Raw genomic sequence first — 16,348 nt, 5'->3', positions numbered from 1 at the left:
GTCGGAGGCTGAGTGTGTAGGGGCGAGGCATTAGACACACAGATTTGCCCATTAGAGGCGTAATGGTAATGCTTCACCTTTTGATTTTCAGCAGGAGCAAAAGGATTTGTCAAGGGAGCAGGCAACTGGCTTTATTGCTCAGAATTTCATCACAATAAAAGCTTATGGGAGAGGTGGAATAATCGGCGCGCCATATAAAAAACGCCTCTATGTAGATTACATGCCTATTGCCTAGCTAATCCCAGTAATTGATGAACTCCTATACCGATGATTTCCTTCATATTATTCGTAATTTGTTTATTAATTAAGATGACACTTATTTTGGGACATGAACCAAGTAAACATGATTACGTGCTCGGTAGGGTGAGAGAAAAAGGAGCTTCTACACACATCTAACGACTGCTCCCTGAGAGAGAGGGAGTTTATCCAAAGTGCATGCTAATGTATGCTTAATAACACTAAAAATACATCCACACACTTGATTGGATGAGCATGTGGATGTTATTGGACGGGCAAAAGAAATAAATCAATCTGAATAATTAAGGCATCCTGCTTGGAGTGCTGAATGAGACTGTGGATTGAGCAGCTGGTTTCACTAATTTACCTCCTTTCATCTCCAAGTTATATTTCAGCTAATAACATAGGGTCAAAAAAATTTATAAGCATGTTATTACAATGTAATAATAATGTAATACTCTCACTTTCTATTCTTCTTTCCCAAATTCACTCCTTAACTTTACTAGAGTGAGCTCAGAGCCGAAACACTCAGCATATCCTTTGGTGAGCGCCGATTAAAACTTCATTCCTGCTCCTAATAGCAGGAGACTGGTAAAGAGGGTATAAGGGAATAATTTGCAAATATTTCCATAAAAAGTGGAAGAAGCAAAATGCCTAGAATACAAAAGCACAAGATTTGCATCTATTAAGCTCCTACATCACTTTGGGATATTTAGCGAGTCAGATCAGAAAAAACTAGGGACATGATGCTATAAATATGATCACTATATCACCAGCGTTCTCTCACTGTCAGAAACACACTGCACAATCAGCTCTGTTACAGTCATTTCAAGGAATGGTAGAAATATTAATACCTCACCACTCAATGACTGATTAACTTCTTAAAAACCCCTCCTTCTGTTCATCAAAAACACAGACTACTGAACTCACTAATGTCTTAGAAGTGGCTTGGGTGTAACCTTCATTCAACACTTTGAATCTATTAAGTTAGTCCTTACCTCCATCTCCACTTACACCTTTTGCACCTGGAGCTTGAAAGCCCTGCCTTCTCTGGGTTTATGATGTAAGAAACCCTGGCGGTCTGAATGTGTCCCATTGAGAATGTCTTTGGAACACTGCAGTTTCCAGTGGAAATGATCAGCTATGTCACTGAGAGCTAGTTTTATTTATATGTTTTCAATACGTCTTAAAAATGTAAACAAGCTGGTTTTTACTTGCCATAGATACATTTATATATTGTGATAAAGTCTAAGATTATAGAATGCTATTGGTGTAAGTCATTTTACCTATGGGACAGTCTCTTCCTATAAGCACTAGAAGACATTTCAAACCCCCAAAACCAAAAACAGACCACAACAAATATATAACATTTTCCTTTTTTGACCTTATTCATACTTCATTTAAGAAGATTATGTTTCTCCTGTTTGTTATTCGAATGTTTGCTTTACCATTTCCCAATTTACCAAGTACAAGTCAAAACAAATGATTTATAACACATCAGTGTGATGTGTTGGACCCTCGTGGTCAACTACCATCTCCTCAGTGGCCTGCATGCTGCTGGATGTGGAACGTTCTCTAGCTCTGCTCCTAATGTCAGTAGATGCCTGAGAACCAGTGCTAACTGTACCACAGCAGCAGCAGAAATCATAACACAGCTGCTGTACAACAGAGGGATTTATAAAAAAAAAAAAAAAAAAGAGGGCGACCTGTTTCATCTTAGCCTCAGCTTCCTCCCCTCCCTCCTTGACCCCCCACATCACACCACCCTCACCCTAAACGGCTGGATCTCCACCAAGCAGCATTCCTCCAGGGGAGCCAAGTGGCCCTAACAAGCATCATTACAGTGTCCCGGAGAGGAGGAGACAGCTGGAACTCTGCACACGTGACCCCGGCAACTCTGTGGACTTAACTCCGGTCAGTCTGATCAAAGCCTGAGCACCAGCAGCTGGGACTGGCAAGTCAAACACGGGGATTCCACAAATAGGGTCTGAGCATGTGAGCGTCGGTTCAGGCTACCCAAGAAGGTATTAGCATAGGAATATGTTCAGAGTGGATGGGTTTTGTGAAGTCCTGGGTCAAAAAAAGGCAAAAAAAGGCTGAATCCATGGACAAAGTATCAAACGTTCTTCAACGAGAGCACCGTCAGTGTGTGCATTAAAAACCATACTCAGAGTAAAGGTAATGCAACCCAGGAAAGGTATTACCACAGGTACATGCTCAGGATAAAGACTTTGGGTATGTATTATACAGCATCAAAATATTAAAAATACATTTTAAATAATCTATTTAAAAAATAATAATAATAAACAAATGGTTGTATTATATGAAGTGTTTGTATGGCATCATCACTAAGGCCAAATGTTTGGAGAACCAAACAGCGTAATACAAAAGAAACACATGACATATCCCCAAAACAGAGCACCATTTATTAGTGGTTTCATAAACAAAGCCAGCAGTGCTTTATTTGAGCTGGATACAAAATCTGACACCTCATTTTAAACCCACGTGGTCCACATCCTATTTATGTGGATCTAGCACCTCTGCAATATTATATAGAAAAAATATTGTCTCATCCACAGGTTAAACTTTAAGCTGAGCGCTGCTATACTGCAGACCAATCAGAAAAGAGAGCCGAGTTTTGTCCGACCTCCGTCAGTAGCTCAGTGGAACTTACAGAATCAAGTTTTATAAACAAGAAGAATTAAATATGGGGGGGGGGGGGGGACACCAAAAACATCAGGAGTATGACCAGAATGTTGTTCAGTTATAAATGGGACAGTTGCCACAGCTGGTAAAAACCTGTTGACATATCAAAACAGCAGCAGATTCACTCCAGAGGTCAGTGTTTTGTGTTTTTTTTTTTTTTTTTCATAGAGGATCAGAGTCTTGGACAGCAGCCCTTCAGAGACACCTAGCTTTTTAAAAGTAGATGGTGAGCCACCCAACAAACTAAACTGGGAATTCCTAGAAATCCATTCTGAAAGTTCGGTTTAAAGTGTGGTAGCACAGAGACAACACTTATTTTGTTGATTAACTTTTTCCAATTGTTTACTGAAGCACATGTCACGCCTTCGTCCTGTCAGTCTGTTGTCCCGGCCATGTGCTTTATTTGCACATGGCTCTGTTTTGTTTATGTTCAAGTCTCCGCCTTTGTTCCGCCTCCTCGTCCGTGTCATGTGTTAACCCGTCCTCCTTGTTATCTGTCCAGGTGTGTCTCGTTTGTGTCTGTATTTAAGCCCTCTTGTTTCACGTCATGTTTGTCGTTCATTTCATTCACATTCTCATTTATCCTTTCTCATGTCAGTCATGTTATCTGTCTGTCTCCGTAGTTTCTCTCGTCGTCGTCTCGCTCCCCAGTCTAGTCTGTCTAAGTGTTAGTTTAGTTTCATTTCGTGTTGTGTTGTAACTACTGTTTCCTGTCGTTGTTTTGTTATTTCTTTCATTATAATTAAAATACCGTGTTTTAGCAAATGCGTCCGCCTCCGTCAGTCCGCTCCGTGAATCCTGACAGAATGAACGACCCTCAGGACGCAGCTAGCACGGACTATTACATCAAAGGTTGTGCCGTTCGCCGGACTCCATTCCGCACAGGCCACAAAGATCCTGTGGAGGAGGCTTTGAAAGCGGCCTCGGAATGGAGTCGCCGGCTCCAGCTCCTGCCTGGCGCTGTTCCGGATCCTATAGCGGTGGAGTCGACTCGGGAATCGAGTCGTTGCGCCAGCGGGAGTCGAAAGAGTCGGCGGAAGAACCGTGCTGGAGTTCCCCCCTCGCTGGAGGATTACCCCCTCAGGTCCGGGGAAATTTTTGGGGGGGCGTTAAGGGTAGGGGCTGTTAGCCTCACCTCCGTACCTCTGAGGCCTGAGGCTAACAGGGGCGCACCTCGAGGTGATCTAATGGGTGCGCCTGTGAAACCCCCTAAACCCTTTACAGCTCCAGCGCGAGCCCGGCGAGCAGCACAAACCCCTGTCCTCGAGAGCGCGGCGCGCGGCTCTCCTGTCTTCGTGAGCGCGACGCGCGCCTCTCCTGCCTCCTTGGACGTCGTCGCAGGTCCCCCTGCCTCCTTGGACGTCGTCGCAGGTTCCCCTGCCTCCTTGGACGTCGTCGCAGGTTCCCCTGCCTCCGTGGACGACGTCGCAGGTTCCCCTGCCTCCGTGGACGACGTCGCAGGTTCCCCTGCCTCCGTGGACGACGTCGCAGGTTCCCCTGCCTCCGTGGACGACGTCGCAGGTTCCCCTGCCTCCGTGGACGACGTCGCAGGTTCCCCTGCCTCCGTGGACGACGTCGCAGGTTCCCCTGCCTCCGTGGACGACGTCGCAGGTTCCCCTGCCTCCGTGGACGACGTCGCAGGTTCCCCTGCCTCCGTGGACGACGTCGCAGGTTCCCCTGCCTCCGTGGACGACGTCGCAGGTTCCCCTGCCTCCGTGGACGACGTCGCAGGTTCCCCTGCCTCCGTGGACGACGTCGCAGGTTCCCCTGCCTCCGTGGACGACGTCGCAGGTTCCCCTGCCTCCGTGGACGACGTCGCAGGTTCCCCTGCCTCCGTGGACGACGTCGCAGGTTCCCCTGCCTCCGTGGACGACGTCGCAGGTTCCCCTGCCTCCGTGGACGACGTCGCAGGTTCCCCTGCCTCCGTGGACGACGTCGCAGGTTCCCCTGCCTCCGTGGACGACGTCGCAGGGCTTCCTGTCCCGGTGATGGCGGCACCCGCCGCTCCTGTCCCGTTGATGGCGGCACCCGCCGCTCCTGTCCCGTTGATGGCGGCACCCGCCGCTCCTGTCCCGTTGATGGCGGCACCCGCCGCTCCTGTCCCGTTGATGGCGGCACCCGCCGCTCCAGTGTCCGTGATGGCGGCACCCGCCGCTCCAGTGTCCGTGATGGCGGCACCCGCCGCTCCAGTGTCCGTGATGGCGGCACCCGCCGCTCCAGTGTCCGTGGTGGCGGCACCCGCCGCTCCAGTGTCCGTGATGGCGGCACCCGCCGCTCCAGTGTCCGTGATGGCGGCACCCGCCGCTCCTGTCCCGGTGATGGCGGCACCCGCCGCTCCAGTGTCCGTGACGGCGGCACCGGCCGCTCCAGTGTCCGTGACGGCGGCTACGGCCTCTCCTGTCCCCGTGACGGCGGCTACGGCCTCTCCTGTCCCCGTGACGGCGGCTACGGCCTCTCCTGTCCCCGTGACGGCGGCTACGGCCTCTCCTGTCCCCGTGACTGCGGCTACGGCCTCTCCTGTCCCCGTGACTGCGGCTACGGCCTCTCCTGTCCCCGTGACTGTGGTTACGGCCTCCCCTGTCCATGTCCGTAGGTCGGCCCGAAGGACTTCAGGGCCAATCCCCAGAACTGTGCCCAGGCTGGTTCCTCAGACTGCCCCACAGACATTAGCCAGTCCTGGGCACCCCCCTGTTATTTTGGTTCCCTTGTCTGCCCCTGTCATGGTTCCCGTCTCTGTCCTTGTCCCTGTACCCGTGTCTGCCTTTATGTCCGTCCCGGTCCCTGTCACGGTGTTTGTGTCTGTCCCCCTGAATGTCTTGGTCCCTGTTCCCCTACCTAGTCCAGTCCAGTTTCCTGTTAGTCCTGTCCAGGCCCCATTTCAACCCTATGTCCCGTCTCCTGTTCAGTCCTCGTTTCAACCCTCAGTCTCGTCACATGTCCAGTCCCCTGTTAGTCCTGTCCAGCCTCCCTTTCAACCCTCTGTTCAGTCTCAAGTCCCGTTTCCTGTTCAGTCCCCATTCCAACCCTCTGTCCTGTCTCATGTCCAGTCCCCAGTTGGTCATGTCCAGTCTCCGTATCAGTCTAGTGTCATGTCACCTGTCCTGTCTTCTGTCCAGTCTAATGTTCCTATCCTGTCCAGTGTCTTGTCACCAGTCTCTGCTCCCGTTCAGTCTCAGCACTCAGTCCCGTCTCCATTCCAGTCCCCTGTCCTGTCACCTGTCCATGTCCAGTCTTCTGTCCCCAAACGTGTCCAGTCTCCGTATCCGTCCCACGTTCAGTCCCCTGTCTTGTCTCCAGTCCAGTCTCCCGTCAATTCCCATGTGTCCACTCCTGTCCTGTCCAGTCCGTTCTCGTCTCTTGTGGCTCCCCTTTGTCAGTCTCCTGTCATGTCCCATGTCCCGTCTCGTATATTCGGTCCTGTCGTGTCCCCAGCTCCTGTGTCGGTTCCCGTCCTGTCCTGAGTCCTGTCACCTGTTGGTTTGTTGTCCTGTCATGTTTTTCGTGCCCTCTCCTGCGCCAGCTCCTGGGGGGTTTAGGAGTACGCGCCCGGGAGTTGCGCGTTCTTGGGGGGGGCATCTGTCACGCCTTCGTCCTGTCAGTCTGTTGTCCCGGCCATGTGCTTTATTTGCACATGGCTCTGTTTTGTTTATGTTCAAGTCTCCGCCTTTGTTCCGCCTCCTCGTCCGTGTCATGTGTTAACCCGTCCTCCTTGTTATCTGTCCAGGTGTGTCTCGTTTGTGTCTGTATTTAAGCCCTCTTGTTTCACGTCATGTTTGTCGTTCATTTCATTCACATTCTCATTTATCCTTTCTCATGTCAGTCATGTTATCTGTCTGTCTCCGTAGTTTCTCTCGTCGTCGTCTCGCTCCCCAGTCTAGTCTGTCTAAGTGTTAGTTTAGTTTCATTTCGTGTTGTGTTGTAACTACTGTTTCCTGTCGTTGTTTTGTTATTTCTTTCATTATAATTAAAATACCGTGTTTTAGCAAATGCGTCCGCCTCCGTCAGTCCGCTCCGTGAATCCTGACACACAATACTGAACCAAGAAGGGAAGTGTTACACTAAAAAGAGCAAAAGCTTTTACGCAGAGCTAAAACAAATACAGTGTGTCTATTAGAATATGAACCTCAGAATTAAACAAAATAAATTAGACAAATGGTAACCCAGACTAAGCTAAAGTTTAGAAGAAACTATATGTAAATCAGTTTTAAGACTCATTAAAATAACTTTTAAAACAGACAAAACAGGAGTTTTAATCATTTTCAAAAGTCAAACTAGAATTCAAGAAAGAATATCATAAAAGAAACTCAAGAACTCAACTCTTCATTGTGAAACTGTGCGTTTGTGTTGGTTCTTTTGTCGTGCCAACATGAACAATATAAAACTGATATTTGTTTTATAAAAACGAGGCAGGAACCTGGATTAACAAGTTTCACAGGTTTTTCGTTTCTCTTTACGTTTTACAAAAATGCCTTGACCAGGCCGTGTCCACGTCCTAAACACCTCCGGTTGAAAATGCTTTGGACCATAGTCTGTAGATCATTCTTGTGAAGAAGTCACATAAATTATGATCTGACCGTTCAGAGAGGGTCACACTGCCACAGATCGGATATGGATCAGATCTAACACCACATATGAAAATTTGCCCAAATCTGATTTCAAAAAGTCTGGTACAGTGTGATTTGTGCTGTTCACACAGACAAACAAACGACACTTCTGTGTCACGTATGAAGAAACAGATCGGATTTGGACCTGCTGTGTGAACGCAGATGTATGCAAACCTTTCATTCAACTTAAAGAGAAAGTCGTTTTGAAAAATCAGAATAATAAATAACAGAATGACATCCACAATATTCATTCATTATCTGTAACCCTTATCCCTGGAATCATTGGGCGCAAGGCGGGAATACACCCTGGAGGGGGCGCCAGTCCTTCAAAGGGCAACACACACACATTCACTCACACTTTTGAGTCGCCAATCCACCTACCAACGTGTGTTTTTGGACTGTGGGAGGAAACCGGAGCACCCGGAGGAAACCCACGCGGACACAGGGAGAACACACCAACTCCTCACAGACAGTCACCCGGAGCGGGAATCGAACCCACAACCTCCAGGCCCCTGGAGCTGTGTGACTGCGACACTACCTGCTGCACCACCGTGCCGCCCCACATCCAAAATATGAGGATTAAAAAATATATATTTCTGAAGGACACAAATTTAAACATTTGTGTCACGTTATCAAGCTAATGGTGAACAATTCGCCGTCAACCTGTACACAAGGGCATGCAAAAGGAGGATTTCTCAATTAGCCAGATCATTTAAACCCAAACCTGAAGTCTGTCCAGCGTGAAGATACCACAGCTCGCCCTATTGGACAGGCTTAACTTTCAGCTGAAGTTATCTGATTAACTTTGTGGAACACCCCCTACCTGGCTAGTTTTACTTAGCTACAGAAATGCAGCTTAGCATTTTAACCCTTCAATTACAGTTTGTTGAGCTCCCTCAAACAAACACTGTTTCTTCTTGATGATGTGTCTGCTCCTCCTCCTCCTTTTCTCCTGCACTCTGATTCGCTGACCCCGCCCTCTCACACCTGAGTCTCATCAGCTCGGCTTTAAAAGAACTCCATGGACACTCCCTCACAGTAAAATCTCATCTGCTACTCCAGTACTAAGCCTGTTCTGTGTCCGTCACTTCCTGGCTTTTGACTTTGTTATTCTGTTTTGGAGCCTGTACTTTTCAATCGATCTCTGGACTGTGTTTTGAAAGGTGCTCATTAAATTTGTCAGCACTTAGATCCAGCCTCTGCTCCTGTTTCTGACAAGTGAGCAAGAAAAACAGTTTAAAGCAACACTAGGCAACATTATTATCTTAAAATTACAGCTTCGAAATTATTGTAATGAGGTAGTGACCTGTAATACAGAGTACAGCCCCGATGCTGTTGCTACTCCAGGCTCAGCACAGTAGAAACTAGACTGAAAGTTTGTTTGTTTGCTGTGGGCGTTTATCAAAGGGGGTTCACACTTTTCCAGTCTCTGATCATTGCTCCCTAGCAGCCCAACACACAATCACATCACAGACGTGTCACACTCAGAGAGACAGCTAATGAATAGCAGACTAATAGATGGGATTATATTAAAATATGTGTCAGAATGCCCACCAGGGGGCCTGAGGACATCAGTTCAACTGGAAACTTAACGTTAGGCAGCAAAAATAATCTCCATCCTAAACTCATTATGTGGAATGGGACATTTGCCAAAGTTCTCTGAAACTTGTTCAACCTCACAACAATTGTTCTGTTTAAAAAAAGCATGTGTGGAGGGAGGAGAGAAGTTTTAGAAGAACAAACTGAACACATTTGAAGAGAGAGCAGCACACTGGAGTCATGAAGGGAAGTGGGCAGACGAGGCACTTTGATGTGGGAAAGCGGAGGTCAGTGTCTCACAGCAAACGACTTTCATTCCTCACAATAGCTCCCTTCACTTAGACACAGCACTGTTTCCTCAACCAGAGTTGAAAAAAAGAGAGAGAGAGGGAGTTTAAAGGAAGAAGCCCAGCATACTTTCATGTGACACAGGGAGAAGCTGTTAAAGAGAGAAGCTTCATTTGCTCTGCTCTGATACAGTGGTCCGCTGACTGTTTGCCCTTACCTCGTTTCTTTTCATTTTTCGTTCCCCAGACCACAGCTGAAAAAAAAAAAAAAAAAAGCAAAAGGTCTCGGCCGCATATAAACTCATTTCAAATGTCATGTCTTGTACGGCTCCAAATGAAAGGAAACGTCTCGCTCGCTCGCCGGGGCCGAGTCAATGAATTTGTCAAAATTTTATGATAATTCATTCAATTATTCCTTAGACATTTAAATGATGGTGAAGGCATTGAGAGGAGAGGAGAGGTAGATGGAGGAGGAGGGCCCCACTAATAATCCCTCCACTGATATTAGAGAGCCTCCAGAGGGCTTTTAAAGGCTCTATATCAGTGTAAAAGCTGCTAAAACTTCACTCCCCCCTCCACATACAACACGCCAACATGCTCAAAACTTCTCAACGGCAGATACACTTACACTCTTAGATAACACACGCCGTTATCTGGTACACAGCACTTCGAGTGTAAACACCTCCTTTACTAGGATTAATAAACTCCCCTTTTTCAGCACTGTTCTGTTAGTTATGAGGCTGAACATGTGCACAGGGCAAAGCGGGGCTTTTCTAATTCTAATAACAATATAGATACAGATAATTAAACTGGAGATCTGAAGCTGGGTGTTAACAATAAATACAGACTGATATTGTGAACACAGTAACTTTATAAAATAAGAATAAAACTTTCAAAATCAATTCAAATTCAAGTGAAATTAATAGGACAAATTTTAATTCTTAACAATGTCAGACCTTTCTTTGTTGTCCATTTTTTGGGACATTTTAGCAGCTTCTATATGAATATTTATATAAATAATATATATATATATATATTATGTGTTTATGCTAATTTTAAAAATAATTAATTAATTAAATTAACAAACACACCATCAGAAAAAACAAAGACAAAAGGCTGAATACTTCAGGTCTATGAATTATTAAACACACACAAAAAAAGAAAAAAAAAACTACTAATAATAATAAATAATTATAAATAATTAAAGATTTTTAGCTGACTGTTCTGTCAGTTCAAATATTTAGTAGTCAGTAAAAAAACAAAAAAAAACAAACATCTCAGAATACACAAACACAAAGGCGCATACACACACACACACACACACACACACACACACAGTCTCAGCAAGAGCATTGTGCACCTCTTGGAGAGAACGACAATAAAAACCGCTCCCCGTTCTTTTCACCCCCTGACCTTTGACCCGCTCTGGGTCAGCCTGGCTCGGAGGGCTGGAGTGGGCGGGGGTCCGCTGCTGATGCGCGGCTAAGCTCCCCCTCTAGTGTTCACACATCTGCATTCCTCGCAGGCAGCTGCGGCGGAAGCCCTTTGGTGCGGCGCTGAGCCCTGAGGAACACCGTTCTGCCTCAGCTCGCTTTACACGGAGCGGCTTCTGAGCGCGAGCGTCTGCGGCGCTCTTCAGCTTGATAAATAGCAGACGCTGCATTTGCCATTCCCTCTGTCCCTGCGACTAGAGAGAGAGAGACGCTATCTCCATGTACGGCTTCATGTTTTGTTTTGTGTTTGTGTTTCAGAATGCCTGAAACTATGCTAGTTATTTTCGAGACCCTGCGAGAAAAGAGAGGCGAGGAAGAGGCGAAGAAAGGCAGACACGCGGCTGTTTGTTATGCTAGAGAGGCGGCGGGAGGAGAAATCAAAAATGTACAAATTGCCTGAATATATGCGGCCTTACGTCATGTGGCGTGTAGAGTGCGGTGTTAACTTCCTCCTGCGCCTTCTCGCGACTAAGTGCTTTTTACAGCGACTACCACTGGCACAAGCTCGCCTGCGGGGGGATGCTAATTGTGCTTTCACTCTCCAAATTAACCAACTTTCACTGGGACCCAACCTCCATCTGACGCACTTGAGGACCGTTGTGTTGGCGGGGGGGGTATGTCGGGTGGTAGGGGAGACAGAGACAGGGACAGAGAGAGAGGGAGAGAGAGAGAGAGAGAGAGAGAGAGAGAGAGAGAGAGAGAGAGAGAGAGAGAAGAGGCTTGAAAATAGAAACAAACCAATAATCTAGTACTTTGCCTCTTGAAGGCGAGCCCCAGCGCCTCTAATGTAGACAAAGTCATTCTGCAGGAGCCCGTGGGGGGACGGAGCAGCGCCGTCGTTTCAAAGATCTTTTTTTCGCAATCAGCGCCACAATGGAGGCCCCCTCATTTTATGCTGCTACATCATAAAAGTGCTCCTTTTGTTACATTTCCATCCTTAAAAGGGCCCTAATCCCTTTCCCTTTCAGGCGAGTCTATGGCAAATTCCACAGGGACATCCCATTCGCTGCGAGGGCTGGAGTGACCCACTCAGAAAGCAGCATGGCGAAGGCTTTGAGCTTTTCTTCCCCTGCCACTCTCCCGAGAACATTAAATCGTACTTTTCATTCCCCGCACCGTAGGGGGACGCCCCTTAATGATGACAGAGAAAGAGAAATTCCTCCACTCGGGTCCTATGATACCATTCTGCTGTCAAGCGGCCGTCTCGGCGGACAGAGAATCAAACATGGCTTCCTGCAGGTGGAGCGGCGATGAAGGTCACGGCGCGGCCCCAAGGAGCCGGGGGAGAGGCAGCACTTCAGAGGAGCTGCCAGCTTTTTTCCCACACCAAATTAAGTCATCCTCCAAGACGCCAGCCACTCCGACTTTTCATCAGCGTTAGGGGTTTGTTTGTCACTTAATTGTTTCTGCTTAGTGCAAAGGGGAGGACTCTGGGCTTCGTTTTCATCCCCGTATTTCATAATCACAGCAGAAGACGACCTGAGGGCCGTGCTCCTTGAATCTCATTAGTTTGGAGAGCTCGAGCCTCACACCCAAGCTTAACTTCCCAACCCAGAGTTTGTTTCTGTTTGTTGTACTCCTTTTACACTATCAGGACTGGGCATGTATAGGCAGGAGATTCACAATCGCACAAATGCTGAAGTGGTTGGTTGAAGTGATGGTGGAAGACAAGACTGCATAATGTTGACTTAGGACTGGACAATAACATATTTTCAATATACATTAGTTACATCATCGATCACTGATGTTCATCACAGGAAGCTGCCGCTAGTTTAATATTTTTTAAACTAACTACAAAATGAATATTGACAAAGCCTAGAGTTATGTTTGACAGAGATTATCATGTTTCTTGTTTTTTATTTTTTCTTGGCAATTATTCTGTGGTTTTAATATTGTTCATATCGATATCACAATTATATCGTATCGACCGAAATTAAGAAACATCGTGATATTAAATTTGACATATCGTTCAACCCTCAAGTTATCATCAAAAGACCTGAATCAACTGGGGCTTCATTCACCGAAACATCTACAGAAACACATCGGTAACTGGAAAGAGGCTGGTTTGCATAACACATACTTTTGCAACAACAGTCAATATAATCTTCAAAAATAAATAAATTAAATTCAATAAATAGATAAATGAAAATATGATTTCTTATATAGAGCAAACTTTTAAAAGGAACAGCTTCAAAATCCTTGTGGTGTTCCACTGACCTATAATATAGAGAACAGAGCCACTGACATTGCTGAAACTGCACTATGTAACTTCTGAGGAAGGGTATAGGAACCCCCCCCCCCCCCCTTGCAACTGTAGGGGGACCCCCCAAGCAAAACTACCAACTCTTACCTGGTGTTCCTTTAAAGCTACCTTAACAAATGATAAACCACTGCCCCTGCTTCAGCTGTGAAAAACAAAGTTTTCCTACATCACGGGGTCAAAAAGAAAACACCCGAGCTCATGTGTCTCCATCGTTCTAGCTTGTGTCCAACCAGCCGACAGGATGCTGAGCTCTTCAGTCCCTTCAGAACACTGCACTGATGTAAGGCACATGTCAATCAGTGACACTAGTCAGGGTTCAGTCTACACTTCCCCAGGTTCTCAGATGCTGTAACAAATTGAAGCTTTTTCACGTGCCTGTTTGTCTCCTTTCTCGTAATATTTAACACTAATGATAAATGTCAGGGTAATGTTGAAAACAGGCCACATTTCCTTTAGCAGCACATTTCATTGCTGTCTTCTCTCATTTCCGATGATTGGCATGCACTCTGTTCGATCTGCGTGAGCTTGAGTGAACGCATTCACAAACATGCTTTTATAGACATTCATAATCATTTATCTATGACACTGTGGATGCTTTGTTTACATCAGCTGGAACATTCCTTAACCGCTGCCTGCTAAGTGTTATGGTGGTGGAAATGTGCTGCAATACTTTGTAGTGCAACATCACTCACGGCATGAGCCTATGCTTTAGCTTACTACTAATTGCTTAGTAATAGCCTTGCATAAAGATACGTAGCCAATTGCATGTGATAAAGTAGTCTCATGGTTAAAGCTAGAACCCACATATGGTCAAATGGAACCTTCTGAAACCAATAGTATAACTGCAGCTCTAACTATAAACCTGTTTCCATCAGGTAACATTACTTCTCCTTGTCTATTTCATAGATTACTTGTGTATGACAAACAAGGCTTACAATAGCCACAGATTCACTCAGTCATCTCAATTTCAAGTCAATTTGTTACAAATGGTAGAAAAGGAATGTCAATTTCTTCACAGTTAAACAAACAAGGCACTGAAATGTGATGTAGTCTCTTTTTGAAGGATTCCTAGGGATATTGCACTGCCTGGAAAAATAAAACAAATCACATAGTTGTGTTAGGTGTACAAATATGCTTTAAAGCGTGTTTTTGTTATGTATGTTTGTAATTCAAAAATTCTCCCGCTCTTGTCAGTTTAACTGTTAAAAATGACAATTGTCATTTAAAAAAAGATGGCAAAGAAAATAATTAATTTGTCACTGCATTTGTTGAATTCCACCAATGTAAAAGCACTACAAAAGAATGTGCATTGATTGGTGCTGTACTGGAGATAATATTGTATTCAAAAACGTGTGAGGTTTGGTTTAAACAATTTAAAGATGGTGATTTCAGTGTTAGCCTTCGTGAAGGTAGCGTATTAATACTTAATTTTTGGGTCATTGTTTGTTGAATAAAAGAGAATTATAATTTTTAATCCTAAAAAATTGTTACCATAAAATAACCAGAGAGGGAGAATGTCGGAATTTCAAATTACAATTACGTTACCAAACATGCTTTAAAACGTACGTACACCTAACAATAGGTTAAGACTGTGTTGAGCTGCTAGTGAGCAATGAGGGATGAAACATTGTGCCACTGTTTTGAAAACAGTTCACGTTCCACAAAAGGCCACATATCTAACACCAAAGCTGCTGTGTTCTTGAAATCAAAACTAAACCTACCCCAATGAACTGAATCACATCACCACTTTGGGAACTGATCTGTGTGTGAAGATGAATTAGCAGATTGACTGAGGCCTTCCTGCTTGCTTACTGTAAATGTAAAATGTAGGCTCTCTTGATGCTTTCTCCTGAAAGACACTCTGCGGAGCACAGCTCTGGAGGAAACAGCCAGTAAACAGCAGGGCATTATGCATTCGGATCAGGGTCAGACAGAGCCAGGTGCTGGAGGTGTAATGCAGTGGGATTTGACCAGGTGAAAAAGTCAGACACTGGTCCTGCTGATAGTTGAATAGAGAGCTCAACAACACAGCCTGTGCTCGGGGAGTGTTTCACCACGAGCTTCACTCCTTTTGTAATGGGTTTTTCTGTCTCCTAAGGGTTAGCCAGGGAGGCTGGAGGAAAATGTGGTGGTGTGTATTGTGCGGAATGTAATTTCCAACATCCTCTTTTGTGATCCTGGCCTAGACTGGAAATTACAGTCACATGCAAGCCCTTACAACACGCTTGCATTGAAGGAAAAAAAATAAAAATAATAATAATAATAAAAAAAAAAAAAAAAAAAAAAAAAAAAAAAAAAACCTCTCTCCTCATGCCTTGCAAGTGCACCGAGGGCGAGGTGACCTTGGATTGAACTTCTCTTTCACTGCTACTGACAATGATGGAAATACAGCAGAGGTTATACCACCGGCCGTAACTTCTTACCAGACTCTACGAAGAAACAACACAGATACTCCACTTTCATTAAGCCGTAATGACTCATCCATCATTGTTCAGCTTGCAATTCCAACGTCTTTGGGCTGTTTATGTTGCTGTAGCGTACTGACCACAGTGTTGCAATGGCGAGTGGCCAGGAATGACCGCAGAACGTGGTGTGCCTTTTTTAATTCGCACCACACTGCTGCTGGTACTGACTCGATACTTCACCCAATGTCACCTCTAGTAGAGACCATGTCCTTCACTGGCGATTATGATGGATGAGGTGTAGAAACATAAGCACTATCCTGTTAGACGGTGTTAATGGCCCACACAGCGGCTCCATGCCATGGAAGATCTAAGCAGAGGTCAGATGTCGCCCTCCATAGTTCAGTGCCTCTTACGGCCAGAAGTTAGACACTTCAGTGTTTTGCAATTTGTCCCCCTTTGGCTGCAGCGATAGCCTCTACGCTTCTGGGAAGGTTTGACTGCTTTTATCCATGAGAGAATTGGTGAGGTTAAGCACTGTGATAGTCATTATGGGTGTTCACCAACTGGTGGACATATAATGCATGTCCAGTGCAAAACAAAAACAGCAAGCGGTGTCAGAAAGAGAACCCCGAACGGGCCAAACTTTCAGTGCAGCAAAACAGAGTGTGAAGAATTGATAGAGGGTCAACATCCTGAGAGCAACTGTTTGCTATCAACACACTGAGAGCTGAGGGAGGTAAGGAGCCTCTGGACGAAAACCAGAGCCAGTAACCAGAGTGAGAAATCAACCTTCAGCTGGCCATGGCCTCTTCCA

The sequence above is a fragment of the Hoplias malabaricus genome, chromosome X2 (genome assembly GCF_029633855.1).
Source record: "Hoplias malabaricus isolate fHopMal1 chromosome X2, fHopMal1.hap1, whole genome shotgun sequence".
In the NCBI taxonomy this organism is placed as follows: domain Eukaryota; kingdom Metazoa; phylum Chordata; class Actinopteri; order Characiformes; family Erythrinidae; genus Hoplias; species Hoplias malabaricus.
This window is presented reverse-complemented; position numbering follows the sequence as displayed.